Source organism: Thermobia domestica, chromosome 3, assembly GCF_964235325.1.
Source record: "Thermobia domestica chromosome 3, izTheDome1.hap1.1, whole genome shotgun sequence".
In the NCBI taxonomy this organism is placed as follows: domain Eukaryota; kingdom Metazoa; phylum Arthropoda; class Insecta; order Zygentoma; family Lepismatidae; genus Thermobia; species Thermobia domestica.
The window spans coordinates 50,853,857-50,868,547 of NC_137456.1; positions in this window are offsets into that span (position 1 = coordinate 50,853,857).

A 14,691-nucleotide genomic window follows, 5' to 3' on the forward strand; every position below is an offset into this window, starting at 1 on the left:
TCAGTGTTACAATAGATGAAAACGTTAATACAGCTGTCAAGTAAGAATTTGTTTTTGTATCTGCATAAAGCGATTCAGAACGTGCAATATTGCGTATATAATGTCAGCGAAGCTCATTAAATTTCCAATAAAGTAACTGTCCGCATGAAAGAATATAGCGGCGCTAGTATTATCAACCTACAGTTCTAAACAATTACGATGATTGAGGAAAATTAGAATGTGCAATAATAATAATAATAATAATAATAATAATAATAATAATAATAATAATAATAATAATAATAATAATAATAATAATAATAATAATAATAATAATAGTGGTAGATAATTAGTACGGAAAAGTAATAAGAATGTTTTTTTTTTTTTTAATATTCAAAGTTTCGAACTTAAAAGTAACGCGTTACTTTCGAAGTAGGGTAATAGTTACTTTTTTGGAGCAAGTAACGAGCTGCATTTCAAGGAAAAGTAAAATAACTTGTAACGCGTTACATTTTTACAAGTAACTTACCCAACACTGGTTTATTCTAAGATTTTTCAGTCCGATACTTACTTTAACAGATATTTTGCAGTTTCAAGTAAAAAAAAAAAAAAAAAAATGTTCAGATGTAATTCAGTCCGTATCTTTGAAAGGGAGGATTCTACGACAAAAAGATTAAGGATCTTCTTGTCTAGCATATTATAAACTCCAATTTTTCTCATAACAATTTTTTGGAAAAAATGTATTTTTCGAGATAAATAAAAAAACTAAAATTCCCCTTTTCCGCTCCTAAAATCTAAAAAAAAAAAAAAAAAAAGGCTCAAATCAAGGGTACTTTTCAGGATATGCTGTGGACATCAAAATAAAGGTCTCCACAAAAATCCATCTTCTTCGGAATGTTTTCGAAATTTTACCCTTGTTTTGTACAATTTCCTGCTCTAGTGCCAATTGTGAAAAGATAGTATTATTAATTTACACTAGTTGTTTTTATATAACCTATATAAAGAAAACTTGTTCTTTTTTCACTTAGATATATTTACCTCAGGTAAGTAGGCAGAAACAAATAGAAAAGGAAGAAAAATGAAGGTCTTGACAGTAAAACGCAGACAAATTTAACAGGCTTCAAAAGATACTGTCTACAATCCAGTGATCAGAGTGAGTCGGTAGGTCAGACTGAGTCGATGGGTCGCAGTGGGTCAAGGTACGTCGCAGTGGGTCATGGTGGGTGGTGGGTCACAGTGGGCCACATGCTGTTGACCCACGACCTACTGACCCACTCAGAAAAATTGACCCACCGCATTCCATCTCTGCCCCGCAGGGGTTGGTTGGGTTCTGACATGAAATGAGCAAATTAAAGAATTGTCCATTTTTTTCTGTACATTTTACAATCTATGGATCCATATAGTTAAACAAGTGTACCTCTCCGCGAAATAGTCCATCCGCCTCCACATACAGTGCTGCTTATAACGTCAAAAACAACCAACAAATACAACCACTTTCTTAACTTTTACTATTCACCTTACCTAACTGTCACTCATTCTTCGTCACAAACTTAAACAAATTCTCCAACTCACCCGGTAAATTTCCTAAAATTGGTCCAGCGATACAGCACTTAACCCAGTGGTGCCCACCCCCCTTATGTCCATGACGCACCCCCCAATTGTCTACCCGTAGGTGTTCTTCCACGAAAAAACTTCTTTTCGATTAATTTTTACACTCCCTCAAACATATTTATACAGATTTTATACCCCCCCAAATATTTCAATGACGCACTTTGCGTCATAGCCCCCCCCTTGTGGGCACCCCTGCTTAACCCCAACATAACGATAAAGGAAACAATCTCAAGAACATTGCAAGTATATAGAAATTAATAAACATCATATCACTTACATTATTAACTGCATCAACCTCAGCCAGCCGATCTATTCTTATCCTTAAACTGACATCTAGTGGTGCTGAAAGTAAATAATTGTAAACTTTTATTATGTTATTAAACATTTGCAAATCCAATAAATATTTTTATTAATTCATCTGTTTGCGTGCTCAAAAGTTATCCATAAGAAAGAAAGAATACATTATGTGTTCGTACGTCAACAGAACAAGTGGCAAATTATAGAAAGAAAGTCAGTAGAGCATGAAGATGTTGATAAAAAGGAATTAGTTTCACAGTAATTACTAACATCTTTCTGTTTGTGCAAAGTTGAGTGGAACAACGGTACACATACACATTGAATGCTTTGAGTTAAGATGGAACATATTCCTGTTTCGCTAAAGATAGAATATATATAAAGAAAAAACGTGTTTTTCGCTGTATATTACAGTTACTGCTCTACGAGGTTCAATAATTAAACAGGAAGCAGTAGACCTATTAAATTTGTACCACTTCCGGTTACGGTAGATGGGTAACGCTAGATTTGGAATCAGTTCTTAGAACGCTGAATGCATATAAAAAGAACGTTTCTGGTATTCTCATTGTTATTGTTCTATGACGGTCAATATAGAAAATGTGCATGGTAGATTTCTGCCAATTTCTTCCAATTATACTACAGATATCAGAGCATACATTCAACATGTTTTTGGTAAACTAAATTCAGATATAAGAAAAAACGTTTTGTATGTCTATTACCGTTATTTACTATACATAAAAGGATTTTAGTTCTAGTACTGTTTCTACTCTAAAACGTTCAGCACTGTTGAGGCTGATTCAAACATATGGTGCCATTTGCATACCGTCCCCCTGCAATGCTGCATCTGTGCCACGGCAGCGAGATTCACACACACGATGCCGTGGCGTGCTACTGCTGCTTCCTACGCTATTCCCCAAGATGGATGGCAAGGTGGAAAACTACGTATTACTTCGTGAGCTACGAAGAAAGCCTAAGGATCGCGGCCGACGAGCCACGATCGGGCTAGTTTCTCTTCAAAGTAGACTGTCGAGACACGGCACATTATTTATGAATTAATAAAAAAGAAAAGAAGTAATGAATTGTCAATGTGAAAGTCTGAAAAGAAACTTTGTTAACCACGACACGATATTAGAGCAGCACACTATGTGTGAATTGACCTTTATCGAAAATAGTAGTTTCTTCACTTCCAATTGCAATAGAACGACTGTGGACGTAGATGAGACATATTCTAGTGGCGCTGAATTGCTATCATTAACCGTTTCTCGTACATCTAGCATCATATTTTCAATAAATAAAAGAAACGGGTCACCACTAAACTATCTTAAACTAAATCATGTTACATTGCAACTATTACTGAAACATTTATTTGTGTAAAATATAAACTAAATTATAAGGTGTGTACGGAAAGCTTAATCTGAAGAGAGGTCACTCCGCAAAACGACTTTTTAAAGATTTTTTTTAGAAATGAGAAATGATTTACGCTATATACATCCGCTAATAATGAAATATCAACAAAATCGCATTTGCTGCGGGGAGGAGGAGCGGTGGCTCCGTGGTAGAGCGTTCACCCCCGGTGCTTGGGGTCCCTGGTTCGATCCCAGATCGCGCCGTGTGGACTTTGTGGTGGACAAGCACCGTGCTGGTGGGTTTCCCCCGTTTCCTCCCACTTTCTTCATTCCATCATTTCACTCATCTCTCATCATCACCGTCTCCTTTAGTCGAACCGACATAATCGTGGGACGTAAAACTTAAAGATTTTATTTCATGATCACATTAGCCGTATTTCAGAGTTGTCAGAAAAAACAATCCTTCCCCCCAAGTGTAAACTATGCCTTGTGAAGTTCTCATAAGAAATGGCTTATCACGTATTATAGGGTTATTAATTACACATTTATTTGTGAAATATGAACAAAATGTCATGAGATACTTTAGAGAAAACAATACAGAAAGAACCCATATCCAACAGTAAATTACCAATATATGTACTTTTTCATAAGAAATGACTTATGTCATAGTATCACGTTATAATGAAACATTTATCTGTAATCGTCTTAGTCGTTTTCGAGAACATTGTGAAAAAACAAAAAAATATTCGCCAAGAGTAAACTGCTCTACATAGATATTTTCACGACAAATGACTTACGTAGTATCCTGCATTGCAAGATCATTAATGAAACATTTACTTATGAAATATGAATGAAATCAAGTGACTAGATTTTTTTAAAGAAAAAAAAGAAAAAAAAACATTTTTGTTTTCATCCTTTAGTAAACTACTCTTAGTTTTTGGGAATAGAAAGAAAAACTGGAAACTCTTTGCAAAAACCTTAAGTTTAAATCTTGACCTTAATGGTAATTTCACAATAAGATTACATTAGGGTACTCTACAAAATAGCGAGAAAATATAACTTATAACCTTACAATTAAATTTTTAGATTTCACAAAAACATTATATTAGACTTCAAATCTCTTAACGGCAAAGCGAGAAAATGTAATTTATACTTAAATAAAATTTTTATGTTACCGATTACGGAAGAATGCTTACCCATTGATCTCACGGGCTTCCCTTTAATGGACATCGGAGCAAACGAACAAAATGTAGGGCAGTTAATTTAATTTCAAAGTTACTTTTTAGGATTTACACTTTTTGAGGTAAAATTTATAATTCAGTCAAACAGCTATTGCTTCCTTATTATTTATCGTAGGGTAATGGTTCATACCTCATTCTCTTCAGAATAAAGCAGCCTTTCAAAGAATACCATGCCAATATCGTGCACTAAATACGGGAAATTAGGAGCATTCCGGGGAATTTTCCGAAAAATCCCGTTTTTGGAAAATATGAGATCCTCTAAACTGGGCCATGGTTGACATAGACATTTCAAATTCACTTGAGAAATACTTAGAGATGTATGCAATACGTGTACAAAATTTCAATTTTATGTCTTGAAAAATAAGGACGGGAGATTTTTTCAAAATTAGGCCAAAGGTGAAAAATATATAAAGATTTATATATATAGCACATAATATAAAAATTTCCTGCAACATTATTATTTGGCCTAGGATCATGGTTTATACTCATTTTCTTTAGTACAACACGTAAATCGTACCATTTAAAAGTCGATATCATAGACCTGAATCGGGAAATTCGAAAAAAAAAAACTGAACTTTTTTCGAAAAAAATCACCTCCACGGAACATTTGGGTCCATCGGGCCCGGGTCCAGGTTCAGATAGAGATCTCAAAAGCTGAGAAATAGTCAAAGGTACACACATTCCGTATGCAAAATTTTAATCTGATATCTTCAAAACTGAGGGTGTGATTTTTTTTTGTTGGAAATTTGCCTCAAGAAAAAAGAAAAATGTCACGCCCCTCCGGGCCCGCTTAGTGCCACCAAGTTGACCATCCGGTTCCAAAACTATCTGAGGTGCTCTTTGGTCCATGCTTGACTTGACCAATGAAAATAAACCGTTCAATACGTATTATATATGTTTCATAAGCGTTTAATACAACACTACGTTATGGTAACTTTTGTTACTGTAAATCCTAAAAGGATTAAGGTAAAATTATTTATTTGACTGTATTATATTGCACATTTACAGCGTACTAAGATTGAATAGTGTGGTTCATTAAAACTACGGTACTGGATTCTACTTCTTTTTCTTTTTAATGTAATTGTGGATATTAGCCAGTAGTCAGTATAATGTTTGTGTCGGAATTTACGGGCAAATGGCAATATCAGTTCGACGAAATCCTCTTTCTATCCTTTGAAACGAAAAATGGATTTTTTCCCTTTCAATTACGGTTAGATACCTTCTGTTTCTTTGGAAATCAAATAGTTCAGCAATATTAAGATTTACTTACAAATAAATAAGTAAAATAATGTAAGTTGGAGCAGTAGTCTGTAGTTATCCCCAAAAAAGGACATTTCTCAGTTTTCTAAACTTCCCCTAATTGTTTTTAGCTCCTGACAAAGAGTACCTGTCCGGGTGAAAGAGGACATTTGATAACACTATTCGTAATAGTAATAGTCCTTGGTTCAATCCTAGCTCGCTTCAAGTGAACTTTTGTGGTGGACAAACACTGTGTGCGTAGGTTTTCTCGGGGTTCCCCCACTTTCTTCATTCCATCATTTCCTTCATTTTCATCATCTAGCCGGCATAAGCGTGGGACATAAAATTTAAAGATTTAATTTTCGTAATACAGATAGCAGACGTAGTATCGGAACTTCCGAATAATTAATAACATTGGACCGCTATTGCCCTATTTTATTCCATTAAAACGAGGAATGGGTGAATACAAAACCATACACTTCAAAGTTTTCATATGTATCAATCATTTTGCACTTACCGTTCTTGATGCTTGGTACTTGGTATTTATCGTATTCCTTTGGCAGCGAAAATTCAAATAAGTATACAGTCCACAGTTTCCCAGACATTATGATGATGTACCTGTAGAAGTCAGAAGAGGTATAACTAGATGAAATTCTACTGACTACATACAAAACGAGAACTACGAAAAGAAACTTCTCTCTTCCATGAAAGTTTAGCTGCTTAATCTTATTTCAGCTATCCTAAAGCTATTAAATTTCTGCATTGTCTCTGTTTATAGTCTGTTGTCGTATATCGAAAATTGCTATTCTCTTTTCTTTAAAATAAAACGAAATTTTAATATTTTGGTTTTAATGACTCCTTTAAATCTATTTAAATATCCTTACTTCTTGAAAATTACATTTTGTTATATACAGGGTGTTAAACACAAGTGCCACAATAGTTTGCGAACATTCCTCACATCAAAATAAGAAAAAGAAATTCATATGGATCTGTGCTCAAAAGTCGATAGTTTCGGAATTATAGGGTGTAATAATTTCATTGAAGAAAAAAAAAAAAAAAGAAGTTGGTAGTCGATTTGTAATGTAAATAGCGCCACTCATTTTATAGCGGGAATAATTGGTACTAGTAGCCTAGGTTGTTCGATGGTCGTAGCCGTACGCATATAATTGCGAGAAGAATGGAAAAGCGGACACAGTCAAACTCTCATAGTTCAAGTATTGGAATAGTTAGTCTTCGTTAAATTTTCTACCAGTTATATATTCAGTTAATGTGAAATGGAGGAAAATAATATAGAATTATAAATAGTATTCTATTTATCGGATATCATCAAAAGTTTTTTGTAATATATATATTCTGAAACTGGATAAAATAACGACCGATTGGCATGAAGTGGTATGTTGTCGGGAAAATTGAATCCTATATATGTATAAAAAATGTGCTACTACGTTCGAATTATCACTTTATGATCAGTGTTGTTAAGTAAATTTTCCTCAATTTTTTCGAGAATTTACCACATTCTGTGAGTGGTTTAAAGATATTTGTGATTTTGAAGATACTGAGTGGCAAATTAAATTCAACTTTTCATATTTATTGTGATTACGGCTATAAGGTGTATATTAGTTCCATTCGAGTAAGTGTTCGTGTATCAATTAATGGTCTTTAAAGTGGCTTTAGTGTTTCATATTTACTTATTTCGGAATAAAAACTATAAATTCATTGTACAAACAAAAAATTCGATATGGAAGAGGTTATGGTTAGATGCGGAAAACTTTGGTAAGTTTTAAGTTTGTAATTGAACATTCTTAGTCTCAAGGTTATCCCTTTGAATTCTTATTTTGCTGTAGAACCTATTTTGACGTTTTTTTTTTTCAAATTGTTCATGAAATTCATTGAACTTAAATTCCTGGATTTTCTTTACTTAATCAAATATCCGTTATTTTTCATTGAATATTTCAATAGCGATATTGGATGATTTATTACTTTACTTTTAATATTAATTGTGTGTCTGTACGTACTTTAACAGTCCATGTCCAATGACGATAGTTATTTTGTGGGAATATTTTTAACCCCCCACTCAGACTACGTTACAAGGATGCTGCAAACATGAAATAAGTGTACTTCCTTCGGTACTTGAATAGTCACTTTTAGAGAGCCTGTTTGGGAGAACTTGATCGCTTTTCACCTACCTCTCTAAAAAAATTGGTGTGCAAGTACTGGAGCATTCTTAAACATGGTTATTTGGATAGTTTACATACCAGTTTCTCAGTGATGTCTTGACCCGACTATGATAGTTGTTAAGCTATGAAATATTCAAGTTCATTTATTTCACGTTTTCGGCACCCTATAACTCCTAAACTATCCACTTTTGAGCGCAGGTCAATATAAACTTACTCAATACTTAAATAATACTCAAACTTAATTTCAGTTATATTAAACTTACAAATAATGAAAAAATCTTTTCAGAAAAAGGATGAGTTGATTTTGAGTTTAACGTCCCGTCCAGCAGTGAGGCTACATGAGACATAGACCTACTGATTAACGTGGAATCCGAACCACATGAACTCCCGCCCGGAATCGAACCCGGGTCTCCCACGCCAAAGGCACGTACGCTGACCGCTTAGCCACGGTGGAGCTCTCTTTTCAGAAAAAGGACAGGAATATAAATATACATGGCAAATAAATGAGGCTACAGTGGCTTAGTGATAAAGCTCTCACCTTCTCTGTGTGGAGCCCCTTGTTCGATCCTAAGTCATACAAATTTATCGATTTTTCGGGGTTTAATCATCTTTTCCCACATTTCCATACCGCCAACTTTTTCATTATCATTGACTTTCATTAATCATTCATCTTCTTTACTCTAAAGGGCATTGGGATAGGACGCAAAATTAGAAACTTCATTATTTTTAATTTATCTTAATTAAAGAATAAACTAGAAAAAAAATCAGTTTTTTTAAAGAAAAGGGAAAAGTGTATGGTTCGGATTCTACGTTCTCAGTAGATCCCACCTCATATAGCCTCGCTGCTGAAAGGGACGTTAAACTCAAAATCAAAATAAATCTAAACGGAAAAGTACATTTATGTATATGTAAATCAATGGACTAAAAACAAAGATGACGCAGGTACTCCATGGTGTTAATGATAACAAGTGAAAACTAAGTTTAATGTTTGTATATCTTATACTTTATACAGAGTGGCCCAAAAGTAGGTATACAGCTCTGCATTATTCAGAGTGACATTTTACTTTCTTAAGGTAATGAGAGTCTTTACTTAGGTGTGTTCCGTGGTTAAGATATAGGTGAAAACAAAATAAAAACAAATAAAAAAGAAACTAAGGCAATGTCTGTATGAGTAACAATAAATAAATGATATAAAATGCCACGAGCCGGTTAGTATAGGACTGTATACCTACTTTTGGACCACCCTGTATTTCTTGTCTGAGTGTTCTGCACGCTGTTATATCTCAATCCATTTAATTAACGTAGTGAACCATTGCCATTGTACTAGGGACAGAGTACTTTAGCTTAGTGTTTCGAATACACATGAACATTAGAAACTGAGAATCCGGAGTGAAGAGAAAATTAGGATTATGAACAATTTTTATACTAAAAGTGATCAATAATTCGTCATTACACATTTGTGTAGTTATCCACATTAGGATGGAAGTCATGCCTAAGCTACAATGGAAGTCTCATCCAAGATGAGGTTGTTAATCTTGCAATGACCTATGCTAGAAAGTGAGAACAATTTTGTAAAGCATAACCGTAGATAATAATAATAATAATAATAATAATAATAATAATAATAATAATAATAATAATAATAATAATAATAATAATAATAATAATAATAATAATAATAATAACAAAGATAACGCAGTTTGACAAGATATGCCAACCAAGAAGGTACCGTTACACGTTCGAAATTAACTAAAAATATTGGAAAGAAAGATTCTTTCAGAAATAATACTATAAACATATTTGAATTAAGAGAGTTATGGATATAGGTCTCTTTAAATTAATATTTGTTAGGGAACACTTAAATAAATAATAAAGAAGAGGATGGCAAGAAAAAAATGAATATCTTTGTAACTATTTGGTTTTCAATCTGCCCTCGGATATCTGAATTAAACATTCGCATAACGCTTCTATTTCTTACATATGGATAGTTACAGGGAAATTCAGTCCTGGGAAGTTCAGCGACAAAAGAAAGGAAACAAAGCTTTCTCTCTTCGTTACGGTCACACATTTCTTAAGAATTGATAATGACTATATATTTTTTAATTTGCAAAGAGTAGTACGAACAATAATATTATGGCAAAGGACAATAATACTCTCATTATTCAAAATAGTATCCGACAGCAAAAAAATACATTTTGTCATTGCTCAGCCAACAACTGGATATTGGGATGAAAAAATCTGGAATTTGCAATACGAAAAATTTCTTAACGATTTCGCTGTCCTATCATCAGAGAAGTTCTTTCTTGTCAAGAAGTGACAAGAGATGCTGGATAAGGTCGTTTAAGGAATATATTCATATTGCAACTCACACAGAGTCTGGACCAAGGATGTTATAAAATAAATGATATCCTCGTAATACAAAATCGTGAAGTCATACGTAACATTTTCGTCACGCTTACTCCACCCTCTTTGTTGGCTCAACTTGTAATCAATGTCCCATATATGAAGTTAAAAACTTAATACTTTAGTGCTGTTTCTTGAATATTAAGCAAACAATCATAAATGAGCTTGATCATGAAGTGAATTGAGGTTAGTGATCCCGAGCCCGAGTCCCGATGAAAGTAATAAGTCCGAGCTCTATTGGACGTTAATGACCGCAATCTCGAACGAAATTGAGCTTGAGACCAATAAAGTGGAAGTCTCACTGAGCAAAAGCTCTGTTGAAAGTATAATGAGCCCAAGCCCAGTTGAGGAAAGTGAACCAAAGCGCAAGCCCATTTGAGACAAATGGAATTAGGAAGCGCGATCAAAGTGCGCTCGAGCGGCGTTAATTCAATTGATATTTTGTAAGCGCAGCTCCCACCAAAGGATAGTAAGATCGAGTCCAAGAGTGCATGTGTCCGAACGAAATTAGTAAGCGCGAGCTCCTGGAGACTAGTGAATGCAAGTCTTATTGAAGGACGTGAGCTCGAACCCTAGTAAACACGAGCCTAGCGAGGCGCGAGCTCCAAGGGAACTAGCGAGTCCTAGTCTCATCAAAACTGTGAGGCTAAGCCCGAGTAAGCTTGAGCCTCACTTAGTTGTAAGCTGTACATGCAACCATTTTATACGTTAAAGCAAAGATTTAAATAAAAATTAACGCAATAAACACTACATATTCGCATACGGATAACCTAATGTTTTGAGCGAACATTAATGGCGGAAAAGAGAGAAGCAAATGAGATTTGACGATCCAAGTGCCTACGAGCAGAAGGATTATTTTTCTGCTTCATCGAGTTACGGGGCAAAGATAGCTACGGGCCAATCCTCTACATTATAAGATCCTTGGTCTTGACGTATTTTCAGTGTGCGCTAGATTGTCCTGCAACATGAAGACACCATATCAGTTGATAATTTGCTGGATGCTTGCGGACAAGTTGTAGTGCATTCCATGGAGTTCAGCACTGTAAAAAGCCATATCGATGATTTCATGTTGACGGAGAAAGGTGGAATTTCACACCAGACGAGGTGGGATGAGTTCATACATAATTGAGGAGTTAACTTATTTTACATCATACCAATTCCTCTTTAGATGTGAGTTTAATGGCATACAAAGAGTGAAAAGCAGCACTACTGGGCTGTTAACCGAAGCAGGTCTCCGGCTAACATTACCTATGTGTTAAGCACTACACTATCCAGTACAACAAAGATATATTTTATTACTCTTGAGTCGGTAATTGCATTGATACGATGAATCGGAGACCTGGGTTCGATTACCTCGGCAGTCTTTCTTTTTTCACTCGTTCTAAATTACAGCATTCAACTATAAAAAGTTCTTTTCATCTTTTATAGGTATTACTATAATAATGAGATTTTTTTAAAAAAATATGTACTTTCCAAAAATTAAATAAATACATGCATTTCAGAAATTTTATAGTGTAGATACATATGCTATAATCCAAAAACACATGTTCCCTATGTTAACTTTTTATTTGCCAACAAAACTGTAATACAAATACTTACATAAGAAAATTCATCACTTTTGGTCAGGTTTGGCTCTTGGCTAACTTTGAGTAACTGCGAAGAAAAAAACAATATTACGTTAAGAGAAATTGTAAACTCTCATATACATTACATATGCCGTTGTTATCTTAAGTTCTGGCATTTGTATGATGCTTCGAATTTGGTATATTAACTACTATAAAATGATATCTCATGCTATCTTGGATAATAATTCCTGCCTCCTTTGCTCTCTTCGAATCTGCGACAAGAGCCATATGAAATTTTAAGGATTAAGCTAGCCAAAATTAGGTTACTAATAACCGAGTTGCTTTGCTAATATATAGCATACCGAGTACCATTTGGCTAGTTAATATTCACTCATGTAACAGAGTAACTGACTAATTCTACCGAAGGGATTATTTACGCGAGTACGCACATTGGTAAGGTGTATGGGTAGAGATGGCCGAACAGAAATGTTTAATACAGAAATGCAGTCCTGTGCTAGACTGATTTAACGACTATATTGGTTACTATAGTCATGGTAACGTTTTGTGACTGGAAGTATGATAGATCAACGGCATTGCTACCTCTGAAACTATAGCAAAGTTAAATGCTTGCTTCAGGAAATTTGGCTGGTCACAAGTATTGGTTACCCACAATAAACCCCCTTTCTTTAGTCAAATACGTAAGGATTATTGGCCAAAGAGAGGTGTTAAAATGATGAACTCATTACCACGGTATCCCCAGAGTAACGGCCTGGCAAAGCGATCTGTATAGCCTCTACGGTCCCCCAGTGCTCATTTGAGTACATTTATTTTAATATTACGTAAATATGTGTCGTTTCATTTCAATCGCACCCTTACACATTTTGCTACTCAAGTACTCATTCGAGAACACATTTAGTGCACTCTGGGTCCATCAGATGGCATCATTGAGTATACAGTGTACTAACTAGAAAATATTCAGAAATAATTTTTTGGTGCAGTAAAAAAAAATCGGGTCTGTAGAGGATAGACTGGTGAGAAATGAATTGAGCAGTTTGATGCAATAAGGGCGTAAGTTTGAAACATGCAGTTGTAGAAAAACGATATTGAAAATTTAAGTAGTGTGTTTTTCTTACATAAAACAACGTAATATGCAGCATTTTATTCCGATATTAAATTGAAATGTTACCAGAAGACTAAATAAGCATGGCCAAAGCATAACTGCGTTTGATGCAAAAGGGGCGTAAACCCGCTCAAGCCCTTATTACATCAAACTCCTCAATTACTGGAATGGAGAATCTTGGCTTGTTCATCTTCTCACGTATCAGTGATCTTAGAAGAAGTCTTGTATGGGCTTCGGTTTATTCGATCAGAATAGTAACATGGTTCTGTAACCAGTTTGATGTTTGGTTATGTATCCCGAACACGTACAATGTACGTATGAAAGCTGTATGCGGGCACCAGATAATTCAGAAAGTGGAAGGAATATGGTAACGTAACGAATACAGTAAAGGACAAAATGCTTGGGTCTTCAGTAGTCCATCATACTTTTCCAAATTTACGCCCTGGAAATTATGAACTGCCTAGGGAACTTCTTATATGATGTTTGGCTGTAAAACTAAAGTACAAAAGAACATGATCATCAGTTACGTTCTCATGTACTTTCTGTGAACAGAAATTTCCACAAATGTATGAAGATACCTCAGGGTAAAAACGGGAAAACTGGAAATAATTGGTGGAATCTCGAGGATGATGGCATGCGATGAGAGCAAGTCAAGATATATATATATATATATAGGTGGAGATATGCACGTAAGAAAACGCTGCTGTGGCATTTCAAGCAAATTAGAACGAAGGATTACCGATAAATTTTATTCTTTAATACGTAATGCAGTTGTTTTCTATCACTGGGCTCGATATTTAAGCATTGGCTATATCACATGTGTTTCGTGGGGATAACATCGTCAGGTGTTTAGAAAGAATACAGAATAAACAGTGTCAGAACTGTCTTCTAACTTTCATCTAACGGAATCTAATATCTGAATCTTATAAAGGATTTTATCTTCGTGTAGTTGGCTTACCATAATTTCCTGAAAGGCTATGCAAACTCTAGAGTTAGTATGTCCAAGGCACTAATTGATTGCATAAAAGTAATTGGGTCAGTACATTTCTTTTATCTTACAGTACGTTTATTGTTTAAACACTAATACATAATATACACACAATATATCATTTAAGACACGAAAGAGTTTATAAATAAAAATAAAATGATATTATAACTCAATGTACTTGTACACTGCGAGCTATTTATGAACGTAAAGTGGCATCGTGAACTTAGTTAATTGAGTTATTCGTTTATTGTGTCACTAGTCTGTTTTCCTTACAATGCACTTGGACTTGAATTATGAAACAAAAAATATTTAATAAAACATAAGATGGATACAAACATGTAGATATGCTATCAACATCCTACAGTACGCTATCATGCACAACTTGCATGCCTATACAACTGTTTTTTTTTTAAATAAAATAGTCCCCCACTCTCTACGTTCACTACAATGGATTGATACATAAATAATTAATATGCGCATGTATCGAAATTCCGTGCCTTTCTGTTCAATACAAGAATAACGTACGATAATAATATAATTCTTTATGTAGTAATCAATTAATCGATCATTTTTTGTTTTTCACGTTATAGAGCAACCTGTTTCAGTAGTAGGTCTTGAGTGAAGTAAGATCGATAAATGTTATACATCTATCACGTTCTACTAACTGCATGGAACTTACGTAATGCATTAATCTTTGTAAGCATAAGTTGTTCTGAACAATCTATTGA